The sequence below is a fragment of the Sinohyriopsis cumingii genome, chromosome 7 (assembly GCF_028554795.1).
Source record: "Sinohyriopsis cumingii isolate HCF-2022 chromosome 7, ASM2855479v2, whole genome shotgun sequence".
In the NCBI taxonomy this organism is placed as follows: Eukaryota; Metazoa; Mollusca; class Bivalvia; order Unionida; family Unionidae; genus Sinohyriopsis; species Sinohyriopsis cumingii.
Genome location: NC_142967.1, coordinates 57,071,887 through 57,088,169, shown reverse-complemented (window position 1 = coordinate 57,088,169; position 16,283 = coordinate 57,071,887). Strand labels below are relative to the sequence as shown.

The following is a 16,283-nucleotide window of genomic DNA, read 5'->3' as shown; positions in this document are numbered from 1 at the left end:
ATTTGTAACACAGCTCCATATTGGTGAAGTCTTGAATTAGTTTGATTTCCTGTGACTTTGTATACCAGAGTTATACTTTTGGCTTTTGTGTTTATAGCATAATTTTTTTAACGATTACTGGATATTAACCAAATTTGGCATTATATTTATAAGACCCAGAATGATTAAATTTCCATCACTTTGGGGTACATACAGGATGTATGCCTTCTGATTGTCTGTCATTCTAACTTTGTTTCTGCAGTATAACTTTACCAAAGGTCATTGGATTTTACCCCAAATCAGTATGGGTTTGTATATCGACAAGATCTGGAATGCTTTTGATTTTCAGCGTTCCATGGCTTCATTTACAAGGGTTTGCTAGGTCCAAACTACCCAAACGATTTTTTAGCCTCTTGAATTTAGTTTCTCTGTAATTACATTGCCAAGGGCTGTTGGATTTAAACCAAATTTACAGCACACTCCTGACAAAACTTGAACAAGTTTTCCAGCATTCTACCTTGTCATTTAGAATACTTATGTCTATTCTTCTTTGGTTTCTGCAGCATAACTTTACCAGGGTATCTTGGTTTTCGACCAGCTTTATCTTGAACTTTTATATTGATGAGACCCTGAGGTAACACTATAGTTTTATTTGATTGGCCAGATATTTGATTGAAGAAAATCTACATTTCCCCCTCATTATTTACAGTGGTGTCAAGAATGCGTACTTTCATTTGTTTGTAGATGGGGGAATTGTGGTGGAGAAACATACTGGTGCTGTTGGTGTTTGAGATTAAGTTTTGGTTACAGTGTGTATTGAGTTGCTGCTCTTTTTTCTTCTGGATCAGTTTTTATGCATTTTCCATAATTTTCATTGTGAGTGAATTTTTGTAAAAAAATCTGGCCATTTATGCTCTGCTCTCCAAGACACAGTTGTTATCTCATTATACGTGAAATATCTGAAGCTTTATTTAGTACAGGTTCTTTAACACGTTGACTCTTACATATATATGGGGAAGTGGGGTTGATGTGACTATAAAAGGGATAATCATAGAAGTATCAGCTTTGTTGTGCCAACATTTTCGCTATTTAGTTCCCCATTCTCTGTTGTGTTTGAAAATGTATACATGTTAATAGTTATGGATCTTTATTTTAATAGCTGGTTGCACATGTGAGATGGAATATCATTGGTTATGGTCATCGCTGTAAACTGTTTAGTGATATCGGAATGAGCTAGATTTCCAGCATTTCATGTCATCATTTACATGGGTTCTGCCCCCTCACTGCTCAGTCTCCAAATTCTGGTTTCCCAATAAAGCCACTTTCTTTAAGGCACTGTCAAGCAAATTATAATAATTGGGGCCTTTGTGATGCACCCATTGTTTATTTTATAATAAATGGGGCCTTTGTGATGCACCCATTGCTTATATTAAAGTAATTGGGGCCTTTGTGATGCACCCATTGCTTAATCCTTGTTAAGTCATAACATCTAACACCCTTTCTTTCCAAAGAAATCATTATTTATGATCTTTTTGTCTTTGGGAAAAAAATATCCCTGTGGAAGCCTGTTTTTCTTTCTTGGATATTTTTGACTGTCAAATTTCTAAAATGGTCTTTCCCTTTTTCCAGTGTCAGTGCTTAAATACATCAGTGATGTAAAAAAAAATATCCTCTGACACTTGCAGTAGAAGTTTTGGCATGAATCATTGTATGTCTAGGCAAGTTTTGAAGTCTGGCTGTATTGGGTTAAACCCCATTTTTCAGCAAATGATAGGCTATACATGGCAACCAGTATATTTAGTAGAGGAAGAACCTATGAAGAACCACCAACTGACAGGAAACTACTGGCAAGCTTTTTCATGTATCTGTATTCATATAGGAAAGACTTGAACCCATGTGGAACCACCAACTGACAGGAAACTACTGGCAGGCTTTCTCATGTGTCTGTATTGATCTATGCAAGACTTAAACCCATGTGTAACCACCAACTGACAGGACACTACTGGCAGGCTTTCTCATGTGCCTGTATTGATCTATGCAAGACTTAAACCCATGTGTAACCACCAACTGACAGGAAACTACTGGCAGGCTTTCTCATGTGCCTGTATTGATCTGTGCAAGACTTAAACCCATGTGTAACCACCAACTGACAGGACACTACTGGCAGGCTTTCTCATGTGCCTGTATTGATCTATGCAAGACTTAAACCCATGTGTAACCACCAACTGACAGGAAACTACTGGCAGGCTTTCTCATGTGCCTGTATTGATCTATGCAAGACTTAAAAAACCCATGTGTAACCACCAACTGACAGGACATTACTGGCAGGCTTTCTCATGTGCCTGTATTGATCTAGGCAAGACTTGAACCCATTTCCAGCATTTCATGTCATCATTTACATGGGTTCTGCCCCCTCACTGCTCAGTCTCCAAGTTCTGGGTTCCAAATAAAAGCCACTCTCTTTAAGGCACTGTCAAGCAAATTATAATAATTGGGGCCTTTGTGATGCACCCATTGCTTATATTATAATAAATGGGGCCTTTGTGATGCACCCATTGCTTATATTATACTAATTGGGGCCTTTGTGATGCACCCATTGCTTATATTATAATAGTTGGGGTCTTTGTGATGCACCCATTGCTTATATTATAATAATTGGGGCCTTTGTGATGCACCCATTGCTTAATCCTTGTTAAGTCGTAACATCTAACACCCATTCATTTCCAAAGAAATCGTTATTTATGATATTTTTGTCTTTGGGGAAAAAATATCCCTGTGGAAGTCTGTTTTTCTTTCTTGGATATTTTTGACTGTCAAATTTCTAAAATGGCCTTTCTCTTTCTCCAGTGTCAGTGCTTAAATACATCAGTGATGTAAAAAAATATCCTCTGACACTTGCAGTAGAAGTTTTGGCATGAATCATTGTATGTCTAGGCAAGTTTTGAGGTCTGACTTTATTGGGTTAAACCCCATTTTTCAGCACATGATATGCTATACATGGCAACCAGTATATTTAGTAGAGGAAGAACCTATGAAGAACCACCAACTGACAGGAAACTACTGGCAAGCTTTTTCATGTATCTGTATTCATATAGGAAAGACTTGAACCCATGTGGAACCACCAACTGACAGGAAACTACTGGCAGGCTTTCTCATGTGTCTGTATTGATCTATGCAAGACTTAAACCCATGTGTAACCACCAACTGACAGGAAACTACTGGCAAACTTTCTCATGTATCTGTATTCATCTATGCAAGACTTGAACCCATGTGTAACCACCAACTGACAGGAAACTGCTGGCAGGCTTCTCATGTGTCTGTATTCATCTAGGCAAGACTTGATCTCATGAGGAACCACCAACTGATAGGAAACTACTGGCAAGCTTTCTCATGTATCTGTATTCATATAGGAAAGACTTGAACCCATACGGACAGAGGTGACATGTGAGTGATCTGTAAAGGCAAATAGCTTCCCAGATCAGCCATCCAGAGCCATGGATAAGTTTTGAGATAGGAAGAAATCTTTTTATGGTTTTGCTTTAACCAAATTTGACTGATGCATCTTCACACATGCAGGTGTGTGTATGCACACACACATGCATGCATGCACACACGCACCATATCTGTAAAGCAACCATCTTGTAGCATCCATCTTTCTCATTGGGCTATATATTTACGTCACCTCAACAGCCTCTTCCCTTACTTACCTAAAAGTGATCCAGCTCATGGATGACTGGTGAAGGGAGATTGCAGTGTACGTATTGCATGCAAGCTTTATCCTCTGTGATCTGTATTTGAAAATTCCACTTATTTTAAAAATCTTTTAAGAACTTTTGTCTTATATGAAGAATTGATGGAGTTTTTTTTACACCCGTGTGTAAAACATCATGTCTTTTCTGTTCAGTTTTGCTTTGTACCATATATAGTTGCTTATAAAACAAGTCCAACTGCAAATTGCACAGACCCAAATAGTCTGGTGCATTATGCAGTGGCAGATCTGGGTCTGTGCAGATTGATAGGAGTAATCAGTAGAACCCACAACATAGACCCTGATCTGCAGGTGCATTATGCTACGGCAGATCAGAATCATTGCTGTTTGCAGTTGATTTATAAGTGAGTATATGTAGTAGTTTAAACAAGATAGATAATGTAAGCAAACAATTACTAATGCCTGTCATCACAATCGGCAGTTGTTTATCAGGATTTTATGACTTTGTCCCAAATTCTATAAAACTTGTCTGGTCACAAAAAGCAGTTGTTTTTCAAGATTGTATGACTTGGTCCCAAATTCTATAAATCTTGTCTGGTCACAAAAAGCAGTTGTTTTTCAAGATATATGACTTTGTCCCAAATTCTATAAAATTTGTCTGGTCACAATCAGCAGATGTTTATCAGGAACGTATGACTTTGTCACAAATTCTATAAAACATGTCTGGTCACAAACAGCAGTTGTTTTTCAAGATATATGACTGTCACAAATTCTATGAAATTTGTCTGGTCATGATCAGCAGATGTTTATCAGGAATGTTTGACTTTGTCACAAAGTCTACAAAACTTGTCTGGTCATAAACTGCAGTCATTGATTAGGATTGTTTGACTGTATCACAGATTCTATGAAACCTGTCTCGTCACAAACAGCAGTTATTTATCAGGAATATATGACTTTGTCACAAATTCTACAAAACTTGTCTGGTCACAGACAGCCATTGTTTATCAGGAATGTATGACTGGTCATAAACAGCAGTTGTTTATCAGGAATGTATGACTTTGTCTGAAATTCTAAAAAACTTGTCTGGTCACAGACAGTTTATCAGGAATATAAGACTTTGTCACAAATTCTGTAAAACTTGTCTGGTCATAAACAGCAGTTGTTTATCAGGAATGTAAGACTTTGTCCCAAATTCTATAAAACTTGTCTGGTCACAGTTTATCAGGAATGTATGACTTGGTCCCAAATTCTGTAAAACTTGGCTGGTCACAGAGAGTTTAGTAGGATTGTATGACTGTCACAAATTTTATAAAATTGTACTGTACTTGTAAATATAAAGAAGCTGAGGCTTTTAGTCTGTTGGACTTGTGATTGAAAGAGTGAACATTCAAATCCTACCATTGAATGAGAATGGGTCAGCTACTGTGTTTTGTCTTTGGGCAAGGCACTTTACTCCAGTTGCCTTGGCAATAATAGCCTGCTGGCATTAATGTGCCATAAAACACCAAACAAAACCAAACAAAACTTTAAAATGTAGTAGCAAACTCTGGTTACAGTATTACACTGTTACATGTTGGTTACAGTATTGCACTATTACATGTTGGTTACAGTATTACACTGTTACATGTCGGAATGATGAACATCTATATAGTTTGTGTGTTCATCTTTATTGACCGATTATATCAAACTGACCATAACTATTTATCGTTGCAAGTCACACATCCCTCTTTGTGCCTTAGGTGGCATACTAATCATCATCAAGAGAACACCACTGCTGACAGTCTCTAGCCCCACATGTGATGTTTTTTTGTCAAGCCTCATTCCTTAATTTCTTCCTCTATAGTCCTCCTCCGGGTCTCTTTGAGCCAACCCCTCTTTTGTCTCTCATCTGGGGTCCAGCAGAGGGCTGTCCTGGGTGGTGCAGCCAGTGCCATTTGGTAAATATACTCCAGCCTTCACTATCTTTTCTTCAGTCTAGACAAGAGATGGTGATTGTATCCTTTGATGAAGATCTTCATTATTGATCTTGTTTGGCCAGAAGATGACAAGAATCCTCCTCAGACACTTGCTTTGGAAGATTGAAAGCTTTTGGGATATTCTTGAGAGGATTGTTGGTTTTAATTATTTTCCTCATTAATTTGGTTTCTTGCTGTTCACTTTCAATCCTATCTTTATCACTGTCTGTCTTTTCTTAATATTTATACACCAACTTGAAGAGTCATCCATTGTTGAAATGATGGACCACCTAATTCCTCTTTTGCCATCTGTAGTTTGCCATCTACATCTCATTTATCAGCCAGTTGATGGCAAGGTTGAAGAGGAAAGGGGCAAAGATGCAGCCTCGTTTCATTCCTCCTTCTCCATGGTATGTTACATTGTCAACCCCAGCTGCCTATGCTGACTATCTTGGAGGCTTTTGATCTTTTGAATCAATACAAGTCATACCATCACCACATTGTCATGGAACTGAATGGACAAACTGGGTAGCCAAGTGGTAGAAGGTGCTTGCCTTTACAGATCAATCACACATTTCACCTCTGTTTGTACAAGTTCAAATCTCGGCTTGACCAATGTGAGTATGTGGATAGACTGCTAGTAGCAACCCATGGGTTTGGCATTTCTTCCTTGGTTCTTCCTCAAACAAATACAGTTTTCTCTCTTTATAACATGTTTCATTGTAACATGAATCCAGATATAACATGGTACTACTATGGACCCCTTGACCAGAATGAGGGTCCCCGAGTGGTCTAAAGCGCTCTCCGTTACGGATCACTGCCATCTCACCTTTGTCTGCGCCGGTTCGAGTCTCGGATTCAGCTGATGTGGGTATGTGAGAAAGCTTGCCAGTAGCTTCTCGTGGGTTGGTGGTTCTTTCCGGGTGGGTCTTCCCAGGTTCTTCCTCCACCATTAATACTGGCCGCCATGTATAGCCTATTGTGTGCTGAAAAATGGCGTTAAACCCCACAACAACAGCAACAACAATTGACCAGAATGATACTAATACGTAGCAAAAACTTGCTGAAACAGCCTTATAACTTCATTTCCTTTTTTTTTTAAAACTTTATTTAACAGATTTTAATGATGTCTACTATAAAATGCAGCTCTGTATATAATACTATTCTTGATATATCATGATTTCGTATATATCACTGTTCTCTGTACAGCGTAGTTTGGCACCTAGCATGGTTGGTGGTAATGGACCCTGATTACCACGTTATAATGTGGGAGGGGTGTATACTACTCACTTTACCTATCATGTGCTGAAATATGGAAGTAACATGGTCCCTCCCCTCTTCAGACACAATCATGGCACTGAGCATTCTGTAAGTGTATATTAGCCATATATACGGATGTGGATATATTGTACTTGAGTGGTGATCCTCAAGTACCTGCCCTTGTGGATGTCCTGGAGGTGTGTTAACAAAGAAGATTGTGGCATACATGCCCATTCGGATGTGCTTGCATTGGATATCAGACAGTATTTCACTATAATATAGACCAGAATTGGTTTGCTGTTAGCATTGTTTAATTTTTGCTACAAGGTCATCTTAAAACTTGTCAGTGAGTAATTGTTGTACATTGTTGTTAAGCACTTACAACATTTGTAAACATGGATGCAGCAAGAACATATGGTGAACCCAAGCTACAATATACTTATAGTGGAGAGGTGGATATACATAGAGTACATATTACAATGTATTGTTGCCACACTTATCCCTTATTTGGAAGTGTGAGAATTTCTTTTCAACTTGCATGAAGAAAGTACCTCACTTTTGTGAGTATATCTTCTTAGCACATACTCATTTCCATAAAAATGTACTTATTTTTAGTAGAGTTTTAAAAACCATCAAGTCCTTGGTAATATAATTTGATTAGAGATGAGTATTTAATTTTTGATGTGTTTAATTAGGAATCCTGCATCAAAATGTGAGAGCCCTGTAGTAATCAGATTTTCCTTTCTTCCATCTTGTAAGCATAATAGCTCTGCAACCCCTACACATAATTGGATGCCATTTGATAGCTGAATTGCCTATGCTTCACACTATCATTTAGAAGAGTTATGGCCCTTGATTACCTATCCTTCTAACTTTGCTTTCTGCAGCATAACTTTAATGAGGAATACTATTGCATTTCAGCCAAAGTTTTTATGCATCTGTATAACCTTGAATAAATCCAAAACATTTGTAAGAGTTATAGCACTTGAATGGTCATCTTCTCCAAACTCTGGTTTTCCAACATAAGTTTCTCAGTTTAAGGTCCTGTCAAGCAAATGTAGGAAGCAGTGCCTCTTTGATGTACTCCTTTCTTATAGCTGGTGCGGCCTTGCTTGGTTGCATTCCAAAAGATGTTTGTTTGACTGCTGAGTCTCTGTTAATCATAGGAGTGAAAGTCTGTCTGTCTCAAACTATTTATTTGACTGAACACAATTTGTTTTCTGTGTCCAGTAGGTTCAGATTTATACTATTTTTCATCAGGTTTAATTGAAGAAGCCAGGGTGGTTAGCTTTCTGAACTCATGGCCAGATTGGTGCAGGTTCTGATTCCAGGTTGGCTTCTGTGAAGTGTCCTTGGGCAGCACATTTTACTGCAATTGCCTTGGCACAGTATAATCTTTATGTGTTGATGTGTTGTTAAACACCAGAACATACCATGTATGATCTGTCCATATGATATTTTGATCAAAATGAATTTGATTAACAATTAAGAGGAAGAGTTACAATATACAGGTATATACAATGTTACAGTATATAACCAAACCTCAAATATGGAACTTGCAACTTCTTAGTGTTTTGTTGTAACTGTGTCAGATTGATAGGAATGTACATTAATTTGCACCAGTGCAAAGCTATGTCTGTGGTGTAAATTTAAGAATATGATACAGGAGGATAAAGAATGGACTTGGATGATGTCACAGGCCATGGGAAAATACAGTTTGTATGATCTCATTTGAGATATATTTAGCTTCAGCAGTGGTGTTGCATGACATTTTTACACACACCCACCCCACCCCCCTGTTCCCCACAAAAACTTAATTCTGGGGCCTCCTCCCAATAAAAAAGAGTTTTTTGATGGAGATTTTTGCCCCTAAAACCCTGCATTTGTATGGGTTGTTTGAGTGGTTGCTACACCGCAGTTTCAGTATCTGACAGATTAACATAGCACATCACTGAACTTTACCAAACTGTGACCTTTGTCACTTAACTCCATGGCAACATGGAAATTGTTCTTATGATTTCATTGGTTGAGATGAATGCTCACCTGTAATCGATTTTTATTTCAGCTCACTGGAATTTTCAACCTGTGCTGGAGTCAATACTTTATATTCAGGTTTTGTAGGGAAATTTTACTTATATACTAGGTGAGATTTTGTTAAATCATTACTATGAAGGAAATATTCTTTTCAGTTCTTTTTGTATGGGGGAGCTGCAGTAACTCATACAGGAGAGCACTGGATAAGTAATCCAAAGGTTGCAGGTTTGATACCTGCCTACAAGTTGGCTGTCTCAATTTGTCCTTGGGAAAAGGCACTTACCTGTTTTCATGTGTATCATAATGCCAATCATTTGTTAAAAGTATTGTTAAAACCAATAGAAAAAAAAAAATAAAAAAATAAAAATTTTGCATCTAGGGAGAACTACCCTTTCATATTCTAAACTCTCGTTTCAATATTCTTCTATTAGTACTGATGTGTACATTATACAGATTCACAATATTCATACACACAGATCTTTGTTCTTTTTAATTTTTATCCATTTTCACTTTTCACTGATTACTGTCTTTGCGTTATGAGTGTGCGAGTGAAAAATAGGTTATATTGCTTTACACAACTGAGTTGGGGTTTCATGACTCAAGGAACATTTTTCCAGATCACTTGTTCCTGTCCTCACGTTACTTATCACACTTATCCACCAAACTCCTTATGCTATTAGACTGATCCAGTGGCCTAGTGGTTAGAGCAAATGCCTTGGATGCGGGAGGTTGTGGGTTTGATCCCCGGCCGAGTCATACCAAAGACTTATAAAAATGGTACTAACAGCTGCCTCGCTTGGTGCTCAGCATCAAGAGGTTAGGACTGGTTGTCCTGGTGTTAAGATAATGTGACTGGGTAGGACATCATGCTACATGTCTGCGACATGATGCCCCAGTGCTAGACATCACTATAAACTACCACACTGCAGACATTTTAGCAATATGCCTGAAAAATTGTTAAAGCTACGCTAAAAATCCAAATCACACACACACACACACACACACACTTATGCTATTACAAAAAACAGAGGCATCCAAAACAAGCATGATACTAAAATGCATCTAGACCTTGAAAATATTATGTGCTGAGTGCAGACAGCAAGTTTAAAACCCTTTTTATAGATGACCCATTAGATAGCTATATAATAAGAGACAATTTTCACCCACTTTCCTACTGAGTATTTTATTTTAGCCAGACTTTCATTACTTGAGAATTATTTTAGGGTGCATATCAAAATAATGATTCCTGATTGGCCAAAAGAATTGGAAGGTTATTCCATCATGGCCCCCTATTGAATTATTACCTGTCGGCTGTTGTCTTGAAATTCTGACACTGCTTTATAAAAATAAACACTAATTATTGCTATCTTCATATAATGCGCATTTGTTATACTCTCCTTAAGAAGGCCTCAAGGGAGAATAGTCATTGACTAATGAGTCACCCTCTATAAATAATGCATTATTATTATTATTATTATAAATAGATTTCAGGGTCAAGCATTGTGTAATAGTCAGTAATTGGCAAAGACATTTAAAGGACTTCTTTCAAACGTAAGCTGGAATTTTTTTTTGGTGAAAAGCAATTACATACCTATAGAAATATCTGGTGTGACAATTTATCAATAACGCTGCAGTCTTGAAAATACTGATGACCCAGTACATGCTTATCATCATCTTACCAGGCAGAAAAAACAACAGAATTTGTTTGATATTCTCTGGCGCTAAAAAACTTGTCAAAGGTCTAACTCATAAAGATGTCTGACAGCTCTTTGGATTCAATTTCCCCACATTAAAATAATGCATTGATTACTGTAAGTGTGAATACAGTTAAGAAATGGAGGACTGGGTTTGAAGCTGCATTTTGTCAATTTAGTATACAAACCTTGTCTCTTATTTACATAAGGACCATATATTAGAAGTGTTGTAACCCCTGCTGTCTTCAATCCATCATCACAAGTCCGGGGAGGGGGGGGAACAAGATTATTGTTGATTTTTGCCTATGGATGGTGATAATGGCTTCATGATCTGGACTTGTATTAAGGTTGTCTAATGTACTTGCATAAGAAATAAAGACGACTTTCTTTGCATCATGTTCTGAATTTACAGTAAGTAGGCAAAATCGACAAAAGTAATATATTATCGACATGCTAGATGTTAAGCACTGTTGAACTTTGGCACTTGTTAAAAGTAGAAAATGTACATATATTCTCAAGGTGGGAATCGGCATCCACTCAGCCCAGGAATGAGTACCTAGTACAGTTTTCCATGGCACAGCCAGTTTTTACAATACAAGAAAATGAGTGGTTTTCTTGAGCATAGGGTTTAAGCTATGCGGGTGTGTATGGTAATGCATTGCTTAAAGGTCAATATGCTGTCAGTAAGCCTTATCCCTTGAGGCCTTCTATGGAGACTTTACACATATTTTGGTTTACTCATTTTGGTTTCCAGTACAATCACAATTGCCATATACAGTGTACCTGTTTAGTGAGCTAGGTGCCAATGAAAAGAATGCTTTGCCTTTGCACACGATGTGTTGATAGGTAAGGAAGAAAAGACTACTATTTGCCTGTTATAGTGTAATGCAAGAGTGGTGTTCTTTCAGGCTTTTGGATATTCTCATTGGCTTTGTACATTTCTCAGGACTTCGTCTATCTGCATATGACCAGAGGTGTTATAGACAGGTGGGTGTACAGAATATATATATATATATATATATATATATATATATATATATACAGTAGTATGTACGAGTTAGAATTAGATAAAAAAAATATATTTTAGGTAATGATTCAGATATATATGCATGTGTGCATGGAAATGGTCAATAATAGTCAACACTGCAGATATCTTTTTATCTTTTTGTATCACAAAGGTATTAAGTATTCTTCGGTGTCAGTATGGTTTCCATTTAGCCAAGCAATACTTCAGTATGATGAGACAAATGGGAACAATTTATTAAAAGTCATGAAATTGTAACCTTTACGTTATTCTACAATAAATTAATTAATCTAACATTTTTGTCAAGCCCAGCTTTGTGGAAACTCAGTATGTATTTACTTTCTTGTTGGTGTGGCCACACCTAAGTGTTCAGGTTTTTATTATGTGATCAGTTTCTCAAGTATAGGTGACCACAGAGTCATATCATCTGATAATGAAACTTATAATACTAATTTACTATTTTAACAAAAACTCTGGGCAGGGTCAACATGTAGGTTGTTGTCGGCTTCTTGTAATGTTAACACTTTACATATGTACTAAAAACTCAGGGTAGTGTCGATATGCAGGTGATTGTCAGCCTCTCATAATGTTAACACTTTACATATGTACTAAAAACTCAGGGTAGTGTCGATATGCAGGTGATTGTCAGCCTCTCATAATGTTAACACTTTACATATGTACTAAAAACTCATGGTAGTGTCGATATGCAGGTGATTGTCAGCCTCTCATAATATTAACACTTCACATATGTACTAAAAACTCAGGGTAGTGTCGATATGCAGGTGATTGTCAGCCTCTCATAATGTTAACACTTTACATATGTACTAAAAACTCAGGGTAGTGTCGATATGCAGGTGATTGTCAGCCTCTCATAATGTTAACACTTTACATATGTACTAAAAACTTAGGATAGTGTCGATATGCAGGTGATTGTCAGCCTCTCATAATGTTAACACTTTACATATGTACTAAAAACTCAGGGTAGTGTCGATATGCAGGTAATTGTCAGCCTCTCATAATGTTAACACTTTACATATGTACTAAAAACTCAGGATAGTGTCGATATGCAGGTGATTGTCAGCCTCTCATAATGTTAACAGTTTACATATGTACTAAAAACTCAGGATAGTGTCGATATGCAGGTGATTGTCAGCCTCTCACAATGTTAACACTTTACATATGTACTAAAAACTCAGGGTAGTGTCGATATGCAGGTGATTGTCAGCCTCTCATAATGTTAACAGTTTACATATGTACTAAAAACTCAGGATAGTGTCGATATGCAGGTGATTGTCAGCCTCTCATAATGTTAACACTTTACATATGTACTAAAAACTCAGGGTCTATATGCAGGTGACTGTCAGCCTCTCATAATGTTAACAGTTTACATATGTACTAAAAACTCAGGTTAGTGTCGATATGTAGGTGATTGTCAGCCTCTCCTAATGTTAACATTTTACATATGTACTAAAAACTCAGGGTAGGGTCTATATGCAAGTGAGTGTCAGCCTCTCCTAATGTTAACATTTTACATATGTACTAAAAACTCAGGGTAGGGTCTATACGCAAGTGAGTGTCAGCTTCTCATAATGTTACCATTTTATAGACTGAAGTCAGAAAATGTACTTTTACAATTTCAAAATGCTCACATGCAGGGCAGAACATTTTAAAAAAATCTTTCATGGCATCTACAATTTTCATTTTTCAAAATATCAAACTTTCTCTGAGAGACAGTTTAATATTCAAGATGCATATTAATATTGAGTGAAACATTTTATCTTATTATTCTAATGCATGCAAGTTGGAGTGATCAATATTAAGTGAAAATTTTCATCCTAGAGTGATGTGTATAAAGGCAGACCACACCTGCAGAACTATAAGCAAAATGTGGAGTTCCTCTGATTTTATGTGCTATTGCACTTTCAGGAATTTATTGGAAAGGTGGATGTAATCAACCACCACCAGATCTTGCCCATTTTATCAAATACATAATTTAATCTGTCACCATAGATGTTCTTAATGCATAATTTAATCTGTCACCTTTGATGTTCTTAATACATAATTTAATCTGTCACCATAGATGTTCTTAATACATAATTTAATCTGTCACCATAGATGTTTTAATACATAATTTAATCTGTCACCATAGATGTTCTTAATACATAATTTAATCTGTCACCTTTGATGTTCTTAATACATAATTTAATCTGTCACCTTTGATGTTCTTAATACATAATTTAATCTGTCACCATAGATGTTCTTAATACATAATTTAATCTGTCACCATAGATGTTCTTAATACATAATTTAATCTGTCACCTTTGATGTTCTTAATACATAATTTAATCTGTCACCATAGATGTTCTTAATACATAATTTAATCTGTCACCTTTGATGTTCTTAATACATAATTTAATCTGCCACCTTTGATGTTCTTAATACATAATGTAATGTCACCTTTGATGTTCTTAATACATAATGTAATCTGTCACCATAGATGTGCTTAATGTATAATTTAATCTGTCACCATAGATGTGCTTAATACATAATTTAATCTGTCACATAGATGTGCTTAATACATAATTTAATCTGTCACCATAGATGTGCTTAATACAGATGTGGGCAAACTTTCCAGTGCAAGTGCCGCATACACAAATTTACACCTTGTCGCGGGCTGCATAGTTCATTAAGTAAAATAATTAATATTTGAAATAGCAAAAACAAAAGGTTTTTCTAAATAACATCTAATTTAATTTTCAGTTGTTAATATGTTGTTAGTATTTGAAAACTTAAACTTCAAAAGAAGCACATTTATTTGATAAACAGAGTAATATAGAGTCAGTGCGAATGATGACTTGTTCCTAGGCTGCATGAAAGCCCTTGGCGGGCCGCATGAAAGCCCTTGGCGGGTCGCATGCGGCCCACAGGCTGTAGTTTGCCCACCATTGGCTTAATACACAATATATTATTCAACAAGCAATTCTTGGTTTAAAGGTCTTGCTGATTTAAACTGTATTTTTAGCAAATCATTAGCTGTAGCATGCAGAAGGAGCTAACACAAACGCAGCTGAACTGAACTGTTCATAGAATAGTATTGAAAATGTGACCCTTGGATTATGTGGCTCCAATTTAAAAGATAGATATTAATCAGGTCCATATTAGCAAAAATTGAATAATTTATCAAATTCTTCATGTCATTAGTAAAATTCAGTTGCATTTAAAACCTTGAAATTGCTGACTTTCTGCCAAAACTAGAGTAGTTGTTGAACATTTGCAGTGACATATTGGCCCTTGAAAGACTGCCGCTTTTATTCCAATGTCAGGTCTGTATGAAGTCCAAGAGGTGAAAGAGATGTCTTTCAATAATCTCAAATTGCATTAAGTTAGAAGTTCTGCTTTTTAAGTTTTCAAGTCCTGAGAAATGTACAAAGCCAATGAAAATATCTAAAAGCCTGAAAGAGCATACCTTGTTATTAAAGATGATAAGTTTCCATGATACTGGTCTACTATATAATGGATGTTGATGGATGTTCAAGTGATTCTTTCAAATCCTAAATATCACTTCCAATTCACCAGATTTAATTAGATATTGTGGTCATACACCCCCCATTGACTTTATTCATTTCCTTTTTTTCTGATTCTTTTAAATTGAAATCTTTTAGTACATTATATATTCACTTATAAAGTCCAACTGCAGACTGCACAGATCCAGGTCTGCCATCACATAATGCACAGGCAAATCTGGGTCTGTGCAGTGTGTTTGCTGTGATCAGTAGAACAAACAACATAGATTCTGATCTTCATGGTCAGTAGACTTTGGCAGATCAGGATCTTTGTCATTTGCAATTTGACTTGACTTACCAGCACATATATATAGTATGTTTCAGCAGTTTTGCTATTGGTACGATTGTTGAGTACTGATTTTCAAGGGTATTTATTGACATGAAATCTTATATACTAAATCATTGTGAAATAGTATAATTATTGATTTTAATATCTAGATAATTCTACACAAATATAGTCCATATTTATGTGATATATTAATGTGTGTGTGTGATTTGGATTTGTAATGCAGCTTTAATAATTTTCCAGTCATATATTGTATTATTGAAACCTTGCAAATTCAGAGGACTCTCTCTCTCTCTCTCTCTCTCTCTCTCTCTCTCTCTCTCTCTCTCATACATACAAATGTACAAAATTAGTGAACAAATCTCAGAGCATCTCCTTCTGATGGGGGAGGTTGTGGCTTCGAACCCTGGTCACGTCATAATAAAGACTTAGAAAAAATGTTACTCGCAGGTGCCTTGCTTTGTACTCAGCATTAAGAGGCTAGTATTAGGACTGGTCAGCCTGGTGTCAGGATAATGTGACTGGGTGGGACATCATGCCACATGTCCATGGCATGATTCCTCAGTGCTAGACATCACTATAAACTGCCACACTGCAGACATTTTAGCGATATGACTGAAAAATTGTTCAAAACTTACTTAAAAAATCCAAATCACACACTCACATAGAACAAATCTCATTGAACAAAAATTGTAATCAGATGATCTGTTATATATACTCACTGCTAAGCCAGGTCCAATTGTAGACTGCACAAACTCGGATCTGCTATCATATAACGC

At 36.5% G+C, this 16,283-nt stretch overlaps 1 protein-coding gene across 5 annotated transcripts in view; it reads left to right on the top strand.

The window, feature by feature from the left end:
• The window catches only part of LOC149795316 (uncharacterized), a 137,802-nt gene that overhangs the window by 64,675 nt on the left and 56,844 nt on the right, over window positions 1–16,283 (top strand). The window contains exon 1 of one of the 5 annotated variants that reach the window (XM_089965072.1): window positions 11,332–11,477. The exons of 3 other annotated variants lie outside the window; for them this stretch is intronic. The gene's annotated coding sequence lies outside the window, so the exon portion shown is untranslated. One more of the 5 variants, XM_089965073.1, reaches the window with a different exon arrangement.